General features: G+C 39.5%; 1 protein-coding gene and 1 pseudogene across 2 annotated transcripts in view; one reads left to right on the top strand and one right to left on the bottom strand.

Moving 5' to 3' along the window:
* The window catches only part of AHCYL2 (adenosylhomocysteinase like 2), a 155251-nt gene that overhangs the window by 73084 nt on the left and 69450 nt on the right, over window positions 1-12717 (bottom strand). The window lies entirely within an intron of this gene.
* On the top strand, window positions 3798-4606 carry LOC119064238 (nucleophosmin-like; annotated as a pseudogene).

Here is a 12717-nt window from a genome sequence, read left to right on the forward strand (position 1 = left end):
TTAAACTGTTACTATTTTAGAATTTAATAATATTTAAAGTAAAAATTTTACTTATAATTTTTTATATTTAAGGGTGAATTGTGCACCTTTAAAAAGATCAGAAGCCCTGGCTGGGTGGCTCAGTTGGTTGGAGCATCCTCCTGTACACCAAAGGGTCACGGGTCTGATTCCCAGTCAGGACATATGTCTGGGTTGCAGGTTCGATCCCCAGACAGGCACATAAGGGAGGCAATCACTCTATGTTTCTTTCTTTCTCTATCTCTCTCTTTCCCTCTCTCTCTAAAGCCAATAAACATACTCAGGTGCGGATTAAAAAATTTTTTTAATAAAAAGATCAGAAGACATTTTTTTCAACCTACAGCGGTACCATCTTATATCTTAAGATACTGAAAAAGATGAAACTAACATATTGAGAGTTCTCTGACTCGTGGAAGAGAATCTACCCCAAAGAATCTAAGAAAATGTGTAATATAAAATGCAAATATAATGAAATCTGTATTTCCCTCAGGTTTATAGTTGGTAATACTTTGTCTTAAACAGAGTGATTTTGAATTGTTATGGTGCCACTTTAGTTAAGAAAACGAAACTGAAATTTTTTCTTTTTTTTTAATTGTTGTTCAAGTACAGTTGCCTCCACCCCCCCCCACTCCCTCCCACCCCAGCCATCCCCATTTAGGAATTGAATATTTCCAACAGAAACAAGATGAGCTCTTTAAAATGTGTCATATACCATGAAGACTGGCTCAATACAAAGATGAAGTGACTCTTCTTCCAGAAAAACCAGAGATGAAAAACTGAATAGAACAGATTATTAGCCTTTAGCATCAGGTCTAGAGTCTACATAGGAGTTAAAAATGTTGTTGAAATAATTAGTAGGCAGAAAGGGGCCCATTGTTCTTCTAAAAATAGTAAGAATCTCCTTTCATTGTGATTCAGGGAGGTACCTGACAAGGAGAGAAAAAAAACTCAGGTGATCCTTCTGTGCGGAATCCCAACCTACCGAGAAACGACTCAGCCAGTACAACCCGAAAGCCCAGAAAACCAATGGTTGAGGCCTAATTCTGAGATGTTATGCTTTTCTCTCCCTTTTTTTTTTCTTTACTGTCAAGAAAACAACTGAGGATCTGGGCATACACAAAGAGATCACTGCTATGAAATTTATGCCCCAAAGTATTCTGGAGAGAGAGCTGGCTCTTCATTCTGATAATCAACAACTTTACTCAGCTTGTTTCATATCTCGGTGTGGATCCGGGAAACCCAGTCTCTTTATAGAAACCTCACTCCGACCAACCCCTCAAATGAGGCCCTTCAAGTCAACTCAGGAAACTGTTTCTTATACTCTGACTTACCAAATGCAACAGAGGATTGTTTCCTTAAAGTGGTCACCAGAAGCAGCAAGGCTATTCTGACTGTGGGATAACAGAATAGGTTAGCTCTCAAAGAAGAGTGGCTGGAAGGTTATCACTGTTACTGAGCATGTGTTAAAAAGAGCGCATGACCGCCCTGGCTGGTAGGCCAGTTGGTTAGTGTTGTTCCAATGGGCCAAGGTCGTGGGTTCAATCCCAGTCACAGCACATACAAGAATCAACCCATGAATGCATGAATAAGTGGAGCAATAAATCAATGTTTCTCTTTCTCTCTCCCTCCCTTTCTCTTTCTCTCTGAAGTCAATTAAAAAATTTTTTTTTAAAGAGAAAGCATGGTTTTTTCCAGCTGCAACCTAGCTTTAGGAGGCCTGGGTTCTCTTCAGTAAAAGTTTTTTACTTTAGTTACAAATATTTGGAAAGTCTCTGAATTGACTACTCTGTAGAATTCGTAGATCATCTGTTACGGTGACCAAGCGTTCCGAGTGTTTACAGCGAAGTTTGCCTCAAACTTACTACTCACTGAGGGAGCGTAATAAGGAAATGAATGGCACATACACCCAAAAAGAATATCTAGGGATGGAGTTAAAAACCCCAGGCATCAAACCGAAACATGAACAGATAAAGAATAAAGGTGTTGCCCTGACTGGTGTGGCTCAGTGGGTTGGGGTGGTCCCACAAAGTGAAAGGTCTATGGCTCAATTTCTGGTCAGGGCACATGCCCAGGACACAGGCCAGGGCCCTGGTTGGGGGTGTGCGAGAGGCAACTGACCAATGTTTCTCTCTCACATCGATGTTTCTCTCCCTCTATTCCCCTTCCTTTAGAAATAAAAAGAGAAAATTTAGAGTTGCTGCTAGATTCAAAAATCAGCTCAGATTCATAGATACAGAAAATAGATTGATGGTTGCCAGAGGGAAGGGGACTGGGTGAAAAAAGAGAAGGAATTCAAAAATACAAACTGGCAGTTACAGAACAGTCACCGGGATGTAAAGTACAGAATGGGGGATGTGGTCAATAATACTGTAGTGACCATGTATAGTGCCAGGTGAATACTGGAGATATGGGGTGAAACGTTTTGTAAAGCATATGACCGTCTAACGACTATGCTGTATACCTGAAGTGAATACAAAATTGCATTGAATATAAACTGTAATTAAAAAATAAAGTTAAAAAGAAAAGAGTAAATTCATTCACTGACTTAAAAAAAGTCAGGTCAGCTCAAGAGCGCACTCTTGTGGAGAGAGGGAGGGAAAGCAGTAGAGCTACAGCCGAACAAACAAGCAGTGTGAGTACAAACCAAACTCAGGTATTACCACTCTCAGGTAACCTGAAGGAAACGACCAACACTGGGTCAGGACTCGGACAGGCGGAGCTGAGGTATAACAGGTGTCATGCACAATCCAAGGAATTCATCCTTAAGGACTCAAGTCAAGTGTCACCCCTTTAAGGCCTTCCCTGATCATCCTATCTAGCCCTGCACCCAATACCCTGAACCCATTATCTTATTTTCTTCAATTACTTACCACTATTTAAAATAAGTAAAAGATACTGAAAAAGATGAAACTAACATATTGAGAGTTCTCTGACTCATGGAAGAGAATCTACCCCAAAGGTGAGACATGCTCACCTTTTTTGTTTGTTTGTTTTCCCATTCTAGAATTTAATCTTCAAGAGAGCAGAGACTTTATCTGTACTGCTCACTGAGCATAACGTCTGATATGCCGAGATACTCAGTATACATTCGTTGGAAATAATACAGCCTCTAACCTGGAAGGCCTAGAAGTTCCAGACAGGTTACAATCACCACCAAAGAGCCACGGCAACATGACTCAATGCTTGTGGGAAGGTTCGCTGGGGAAACAGTATTAGATTTGGATCTTGAAGAATGTTATATTGTATCTAATGCTTTAAGTCTCCAAAATTGTCATGGTGTTTAATGTCTCCATGTCTTAGGTAACAATAAGGAAAAAAGGATTACATTTATTGAATACTTTCTACATTTCAAACACTGTCGTCTTGGCATATATTATCCTTCTAATAACCTATGAGGTAGTTGTTGTTGTGTCACCGTTTTAAAATAAAGAAAACTGAAGTACAGATAGGTTAAGGAACTGACCTAAGATCACAGCTAGTAAGAGGCAGAGCAAAGACCAGAATCTCGGCACCTCTGCACTGTACCTGAAATGCCTTTAACTTCACATGCCTGTTGAACAAACTCTTATTAATTCTGAACTACTTTGTAGGTCAAAAATTCCATCTTCTCTTAAGCCTTTCAAAACAATAGGCAAAAAATAACAGTTGACCCTGGTGCGATGCCAGCCTGCGCACCTGTTCTGCAGTTGTGGTCTCTATCTCCATCAGCCTTTTCTCCCACCTAAGCTTGCGCCACCACCCCATGGAAGATTTGATGGCCAAGCACGGGAGCCCCCGTGAGGCCCCAGAACTATCTTTTCAGTTGTGAACTTAAAGGCTGACAAAGATGATCACTTCAATGTGGATAATGATGAAAATGAACAACAATCATCTTAAAGAATGGTCAGTTTAGGGGCTGCTGCAAAGGATGAATTGCACGTTGCTGAAGCAGAGGCAATGAATTGTGGAGAAAGCCCAATTAAAGTAACACTGGCAAGTCTGAAAATGTCTGTACAGCCAACACACCTCCTTGGTGGCTTTGAAATAACACTACCTGTGTGGTCTCACGGTGGCAGTGTGGTTCGGGGCCTGTGCTGTTAGTGGGCAGGAGCTGTGGAGAAGGTGTCGAGGCAGCAGGAAGAGGAGGAGGATGTGAAACTCCTAATTGTATCTGCAACGTGTTCTGCCCCTGGAAGTGGCAGTGAGGTTCCACAGAAAGAGTAAAACTTGCTGCTGATGAAGTTGATGATAAAGATGGTGACTTTGATGAAGAAGTGAAGAAAAAGCTCCAGCAAAGAAACCTATACAAAATACTCCAGCTAAAAATGCAGAAAAATAAAACCATAATGGAGAAGACTCAAAACCATTAATACCAAGATCAAAAATTCAAGAATCCTCAAGAAAAAAAAAAAAAGGAAAAACTCCTAAAACACCCAAAGGATGTAGTTCTGCAGAAAACATTAAAGCAAAAAATACAAGCAAGTATAGAAGAAAGTGGCTCTCTTCTCAACCAAAGTGGAAGCCAAGGTCATCAGTTATGTGAATAACTGCTTCCGGATGATGGACCATCACTGATCAAGATCACTGGCAGTGGAGGAAGTGTCTTTAAGAAAACAGTTGAAACAATTTGTTAAAAATTTCCAGCTGTCTATTTTATTAATGCAGAGTAAGAACTTTCCCTACTATGTCTGATAAATGTTGTCCAGGTTCCATGGCCAAGAATGTGTTATCCAAAAATGCCTGTGTAGTTTTAAAGGTGGAAATCTACCCTTTGCTTGCTTTTAAGTGTGTACGGAATGTTACACACTTAAAACAGGTCACAGTAGTCATGGTGGTAAAAAAAAAGTGGTGGGGAAACAAAAATACACATGTGAAAGAAACAGCATTTTAATTTAAAGGAAGTAAACACAGCTGAGAACCACAGAGATCTGGGCATGAGTGACTCTGAGCACCTTGGGTTGTGCGGCCGTGTGAGTGATCACACGTACAACTGACACAGTGTGTAGTGACAGTCAAACAAGTAGGTCGTAACTCTGATTTAGGACACCACCAGTAACGCATAATGTTTAAAGCAATAACGTTTAAAGCAATTCTTGGTATAGAACTACAACTCACAGGTTATTATATCTACTTTTCTCCCTTATCCATAAAATAAAACAGACAGAAGTCCTTGTGAAGGAACTCTGTACAGAGACATCACCTCTGTCTCACACAGCCACCAGAGCACCTCACACATCCCTACCTCATTAGTAAGGTACCTTTATTTCTGACATAAAATTAAACCATGGTATTCAGTTTGGGATCAGGCTTGCATGTATTGGCACATCCAAAACCTTCAATTTCATCCCTTGTTTCAGATTTTGCCCTCTGCTAAAGGTTTATTCCCAGAAAAAGGGGTTTTCTTGGTTTATGATAATACTTCTAATTTTTCAAGCCCACACTTGGTAAATGTAGATAGAACTATAACATTTTCAAAGTAAAGAGAACCCCTGAGTTTATTCAGATTAACCTCTTCATCTTATAGGAAAGAAATTGAAGGCTAGGGGATTTAAATTACTTGTGCAAAACATGACAAAATTAGAAAACATAGAACTAGAAAAGACAGTTAAGAGGGAAAATACTAGCCATAGTATCTTCTTAGTTACAAAGAGAAAACTCTCTGACAACAGAGTATTTTCTGGTCAAAGGAAATAGAAAATTGGAAAACGGCTTAGATCAATGTGTCTTAACTGCTTAGGGCCATGGGGCCCTCCTTAGAAAATTGGATGAAAGCCGCAGACCCTCTCTCTAGAATTGAGAAAGTCTAGCATCTGCATACACTTATACAAAATTTAGTACACATTTCAAAGAGCTCATAGATCCATTGACTAACAATTCAAATTCACTTTGGCCTAGGTGAAGAAGAAAAATCCTGGGAACATTCCAAACAATAATTATGGAGTTGGAGGGAAAGGGCAAGAACAAAGACTATCATTTATTAACCTACTACACGCCAGACAGCACCGCAAGAGATTGCAGTCACCCCTTGGTATCATGGGGCATTGGTTCCCAGACCCCGTACAGATAACCAAATCTGAGGGTGCTCAAATCTCTTATATAAAGTGACAGAATTTGTGTGTAACCTCTGCATATTCTCCCATATACTTTAAATCATCTCCAGATTATGTATAATACCCAGTATAAAGTAAGTGTTATGTAAATAGTTATATGTATTGTTTAGGGAATAATGAAAAAAAAAAAGTCCCCAACCATTTCAACCACAGGCTTAACGATGCAGCACAAGTCAGCAACAATGTAACATTGATTTTTTCCTCCGATATTTTCCAACCAGGGTTGGGATGCAGAGCCCACAGACACAGGGGTGGCTGTATGTACATGACTCATTTAACCCTCAGGACAAGCCTATAAGGTTTTTAAAATTTTGTTTTGACTAGTAACAAAGGTTCATGCATGAAGTTCAAGAGACATAAAGAGTATATTTTGAAAATTCTCTCATTCTTCCTCTTTCCTTCAGCACCTGATTATCCTCTCGAGAGGGAAATTCTCTCTCTGTGCTTTCTTCTGGAGATATGTTTTGCATAAAAGCACACACACACACACACACACACATGGAAAAAGACAGTTCTTGACCTTCCCCTTTCAACGTCAATGTGAAGACTGTCCCATATCATCAGTATGTACAGTGCTGCCTCATTCTTTTTAACTTCTCCACATCACTCTATTCCAGAGATGTACCAGTATTTATTGAACCAGTCCCCTACCAATGAACATTTAGATCATCCCCTATAGTTTGCTATTTGTAAATTACCATGATAATAGTGTAATGAATATTCTTCTATATATGACAGTTCACACATGTGAGAACATCTATAGTAAAAAATCCAGTAGTATTATTCTTTTTGGAAAAAAATGACTTTTGCCATTCCCCTCCCACCCCCCAAAAAACCTGTGTGCAATAAGAAATGAGGGAAGAGTATCTACCAGCCAGATGCTGGCCCATTACCGCACCTGAATTTTACAGGCTCTCTTGTATTCACCAGTATAACCCAATACCCCTTCTCCACTGTTTTCAGAAATTGTTTTGGGAGCCAGAGAGGAGGGAGGCCCTGGTATTCAAAGCAGATGAATGTACGGTATCCCTCCGGAAAGCTTTCAAGTATGAAATGTACTTGGGTATAAAAGTAAACAAGATCAAAGAAATACAAGTGAAAGGAGACTCAAATAGTCCTTAGCTTAGTGAAATAAATACCTTAATTATTGGAGCTGGGTGTTTCATCATTTTTATCCCTGGCAATATAAAAATGCAGACATTTCTATCTATACATCCATTAGGCTATAATTACATCTCTCCAAGGACCTGTTCACTATCACTGTAAAAAACCTCGACGGAGGTGGTGAAAGTGAGCACGGGAAGGAAAACCTTCCCATCAAGTAGTAGCAAACAACTGAAAATAAAGGCCTAAGAATCCTCGAGTATTAGCTTGGTGATTTCAAGTTTAGACCAACAGTCCTGAGCTCTTTGACCTGTCTCCACACAGTTTCTTATTACAGCGGTTTTTTATTTTTAAACGGACTTTATTTTTAGAATTTTAGGTTCACAGCAAAATTGAGCAAAAAGTTCAGGCAGTTCTCATGTATCCCCTGCCCCTAATACACACAGCCTCTCCCATCCTGCACCAGAGTGGCACGTTCGTTCCCATGGATGGACCTACACCAACACATCAGCATCACCCCACGTCCACAGTTTACATTAGGGTTCACTCTTGGGGATGTGCATTTTCTGGATTTGGCAAAGATACAATGACCTTTATCCACCGCCATTATACTGTCATACAGAATAGTTTCACTGCCCTAAAAATCCTCTGTGCTCTGCCTATTCATCTCCTCTACTGCCCCTCTCCCAGTCCCCGGCAACCACTGATCTTTTTCACTGTCTCCTAAGTTTTGCCTTTTACAGAAAGTCATAGAGTTGGATACATATATAGTAGCCTTTTCAGACTGGCTTCTTTCCCTTAGTAATATGGACTTAAGGTTCTTCCATGTTTTTTCATGGCTTGATAGCTCACTTCTTCTCAGTACTGAATTAATATCATTGTCTAAATGTACTACATTTTATTAATCCATTCACTCGCTTCCAAGTTTTGACAATTATGAGTAAAGCTGCTATAAACATCCATGTATGGACATAGGTTTTCAACTCATTTGGGCAAATACCAATAAGCGTGACTGCTGTATCATATGGTAAGAGTTTTTGACCACACAGTTTTAGTTTGTAATGAACGGCCAAACTGTCTTCCAAAGTGGCCGTCTCTTTTGCATACCCGCCAGCAATGAATGATGGGAGTTCCTCCAGCTCCATTCTAATACGTGTGTACGGTAATCTCATCATTCTTTAAATTTGCATTTCTCTGATGACATATGATGTGACACATCTTCCTATATGCTTATTTGCTATCTGTATATTTTCTCTGGTAAGATGTCTGTTAAAAGTTTTTTGCATTTTTAAAATTTGGGTTACTTATTTTATTATTGAATTTTAAGAGCTCTTTGTAGTTTTTTAAAATAAGTCCTTTATCAGACATGTCTCTTGCAAACATTTTCTTCCAGTCTGTATCTGTCTTCTCATTCCCTTGATACAGGTATTTTTAACAGATGAGAAAACTGAGGCCCATAAGTTTACCTGCGCAAGGCACCCAGTAGAATGTGGCAAAGCCAGGACTTAGACTCTGCTCTTACCACCACTCCATGCAGTGTTTTCTAGGACTTATTTGGGAAAGGAGACAAAATACTGAAGGGGTGGGGAAGACACCAACCATCACCATAATCGCCCTGGTTCTGAACAAAGGAAACCACATACGCCCCCTTCTCTTATCCCGCAAACACCTTCTAATCACCTCTCCCACTCCCCTGTTCCAGTCGCCATCCATGTGCTAACAGATGCTCAGTGGGTACTTACAGTCCAGATCTCACTGATCTGTATCCAACTGTCTACTGGGCATCTCCATTTAGACATCCATGGGTTCCCCAAACGCAGCCTGTCCAAAATTAAACTCATCAAATTGCCCCTGAACCTCTTCCTCCTCCTCCTGAATTCTCTCTCCATTTCGGAAACCTCCGAGTCACCCTGGAACCGGTCCCTCCTATCCTACTATTTCACTGCACAAGTAGCCCCGTGTCACACAGTTCTGTGTCCTCTGTCCAGTGACCCCACCGTTTTCCACAGTTCATCAACTCCTTCCTAGTTTCACGTCCCTCCTTTTCTCACCTAGATTCCCTGGTCCATCTTGAAAATGGCTCTCATAAAAAACTTCACTCTCTGTCTCCCTCCATCATTTTTGCCAGGTAAAACCTCAATCCTGATGACCTCTATCAATCTTTCTAGCCCATCTTTGGGCTCAAGCAGCTAAATTTTGCAAGAAAAAAAAAAAAGAGCAAACTGGTTTCACTTCTTTTATTTTAGAGAGAGGGGAAGGAAGTACTGAGAGAAACACTAATGTGAGAGAGAAACATTGACCGGCTGCCTCCCATAAGCTCCCCACCTGGGGACTGAACCTGCAACCTAGGCATGTGCCCTACCCAGGAACCGAACCAGCAACCTTTCGGTTTGCAGGATGATACCCAACCAACTGAGCCACAATGGCTGAAATTCATCTTCCCAAACCTCAAATGAGCATCAATAGTACCTCAGTCATCTTACAAGTTTCTTTGTGGTACACACTCGCATTATCCTCCCCAGGAAGACTATTTCATATCTGTCCCCTGAAACTTCGACCTTAACTTTCAAGTGACATCTTTATTTTACATTTAAAGAAAAAGAGAATAAATAGAAGAAAACAGGAATGTATCCGATCTGAACTCTCACATTCCAACTGCCAGGCCTACCTAATTCGCTCCAGCTTCTCCTTCCCCCTTTCACTGAAGGGTCTCACCTTGTGGTCTAGACTCCATTCCCCTTCAAGTTCTTAGAGACTCGACTCTTACCCCATAATCCGGCCTTTACTTATCTCTCCAACCCCATCTCCCATCATGTACCATCTTGCTCCTAATACCAATATGCTTTTCCAATTCTGGGCTCTTGCACATGCTGCCTATGCCTTTTATTTCTTTCATAATTTGAAATTTGGGGGTTAACCCATTTATTTATTTGACTATTTCTCCTGTGCAGTTGACTCCCCACCACTACCACGATGGCCTTAGGCAACCACGACCGGCTTTCTGTCCCTATAAATATATTCACCTCTTATGGGCAACATCTTATAAATGGAATATAAAATACTTTAATTGTTTGTAAAAGTAGTTGTAAAATACTTTTAATTGTCTAGCTTTTCCCACTTAGCATATTTTTGAGACTCATCCATATTATTCTATGTGCAGTTCATTCTATTTATTGCTAAGTAGTATTCCTTTATGTAGATGTATTATAATTTATCCATTTACTTGTTGATAGATATTTGATGTTCTTTCCAGTTTGGGGCTACCTTTGTATAAACACAGCATTTCATTTTCTTGGGTATAGAGATAGGTAGGGGCAAAGTTGCTGAGTCATTATTAAGTATATATTAAATTTATAACAAGTAAACTTTTACCCATCAGTAATTTATAAGCATTCCCATTAATTTATATTCACACCAATACCAGGTATTATCAATCTTTTACATGTTAGCCATGGTAGTGGGTGTACAGTATTTCATTGTGCTTTTAATTCACACTTCCCTAATGACTTACGATGTTGAGCAACTCCTCTACTTATTGGCATTCATATAGCATCTGAGGCATGTCTCTTCAAATCATTTGTCCATTTAAAAAAATGCATTGCGCCCTGGCTGGTGTAGCTCAGTGGATTGAGTGCAGGCCTGTGAACTAGAGGATCACAGTTCAATTCCTAGTCAGGGCACATGCCTGGGTTGCAGGCCAGTTCCCAGCAGGGGACACATGAGAGGCAACCATACATTGATATTTATCTCCCTCTCTCCTTCCCTTCCCCTCTAAAGATAAATAAATTTTAAAAAATCTTTTAAAAAATAAAATAAAAAATAAAAAAGTACATTGTGTGTCCACAGTCTGAGATCCATTTTGAGTTAATTGTTATATATGAATGAGATAAAGGTAAAAAGTTCAAAATCACAGAAGGTACTACAATTGTCCATACATGCCAAACACACAGTAATCTCAGGATGAAAACTTTATTCCCACTACAAAGCAGGCCAAATAAGAAATTTATGGTGTCAGCTGGGTGTGAGATTTAGCGGGATGATCACTTATTAAGTTACATAATACCTAATCACTGGGTGTACACACAAAACTAATATAATAATGTATGTCAATGGTAATTGAAAATAAAAAATAATTTTAAAAGAAAAATAACGTTTTTATTTTAAATTCACTATCAACAGCCCACCTAAAAACAAATAATATTCTAGTGCCCTCTAGTGGCGAGAAACTGTAGTGATATGCCATTCGGAATACTAAGTATCGACAAGTGATTTTCATTCACTCTTTTTTAAGTGAAAAGTTAAAATGAAAAATATTTTGCTGTTTTAAACAATTTTAAGCCAATGTGAATGCAGTGAAATAGAAAATTGGTTAGAAAACCAAAACACGTTTGGAATTTATATTCCCATAGCACACTTCCCTGCACTAAGGAAATGAGGACCAGAGATCAGAGGAAAAGAGAAAGAATTTTACATAACTGACTGAACAAGGATGTAAGTTAAATGGCTTAAGATATGTAGTTTATTTTTTATTCATTTATATTTTTTAAAAAAATATTTTATTTATTTTTAGAGCAAGGGGAAGGGAAGGAGAAAGAGTGGGAGAGAAACATCACTGTGTGGTTGCCTCTCATGCACCCCCTACTGGGGGCCTGGCCCACAACCTAGGCATGTGCCCTAACCAGGAACTGAACCAGTGACCCTATGGTTCATAGGCCTGTGCTCAATCTACTGAGCTACACCAGCCAGGCTGAATTTATATATTTTAAATATATGTAATAAGTGCTCTTTAAAAATGTACACCAATCATTGTCACACAGTAAAATGGAATTTTATATGCTTATATATGAACCCCTAAAACAGGTGGGAAATGAATACTTTGTTCAGAACAGTCTGTTCCAATAGCTGATTATAACGAACTCTTATCAGGTCCCACAGGGTCCTCTCTATACCTCTGAAGTCCCTGTCTGAAGTGCCCTTCCTGTCTCCTTTATATATACTCCTCTTTCTATTTACTATTTGCCTTCCCTACTTTTTTTCTAATGCCAAAGGATATGCTGCTTCCTCTCTAAAGCTTTATTTTTATATTCTTGGAGATAATCCATTCTTATAAGTTTCTGCTGTAATTATCAGGGCACATGCCTGGGTTGTGGGCTGGGTCCCCAGTTGGGGGCATGCAAGAGGCAACCACATATTGATGTTTCTCTACCTCTCTTTCTCCCACCCTTCCCCTCTCTCTAAAAATAAATAATCTTTTTTAAAAAGTTTACTTGAGCCAAACTGCACTGTAATTATTACCTAAGTTACTTAACTGGCTTATAGCCCAGGCTCCTCTACATTGACATTCTTCCCTTTGAGCACCTCCTAAATCTTCGCAACTGTTGGTAAATAATCAAGATCACAGTCAGAGTTTATAGTTCTTATTTCCGCTATCTTATCCCAAATGTTTTATACGGTAATTACAAGTGTGTCAATCCCATCTGAGAAATCCATAGAGTTCCAGATGGGC

This window comes from Artibeus jamaicensis, unplaced genomic scaffold (genome assembly GCF_021234435.1).
Source record: "Artibeus jamaicensis isolate MK-2021 breed Jamaican fruit bat unplaced genomic scaffold, CSHL_Jam_final scaffold_3307, whole genome shotgun sequence".
Lineage (NCBI taxonomy): Eukaryota > Metazoa > Chordata > Mammalia > Chiroptera > Phyllostomidae > Artibeus > Artibeus jamaicensis.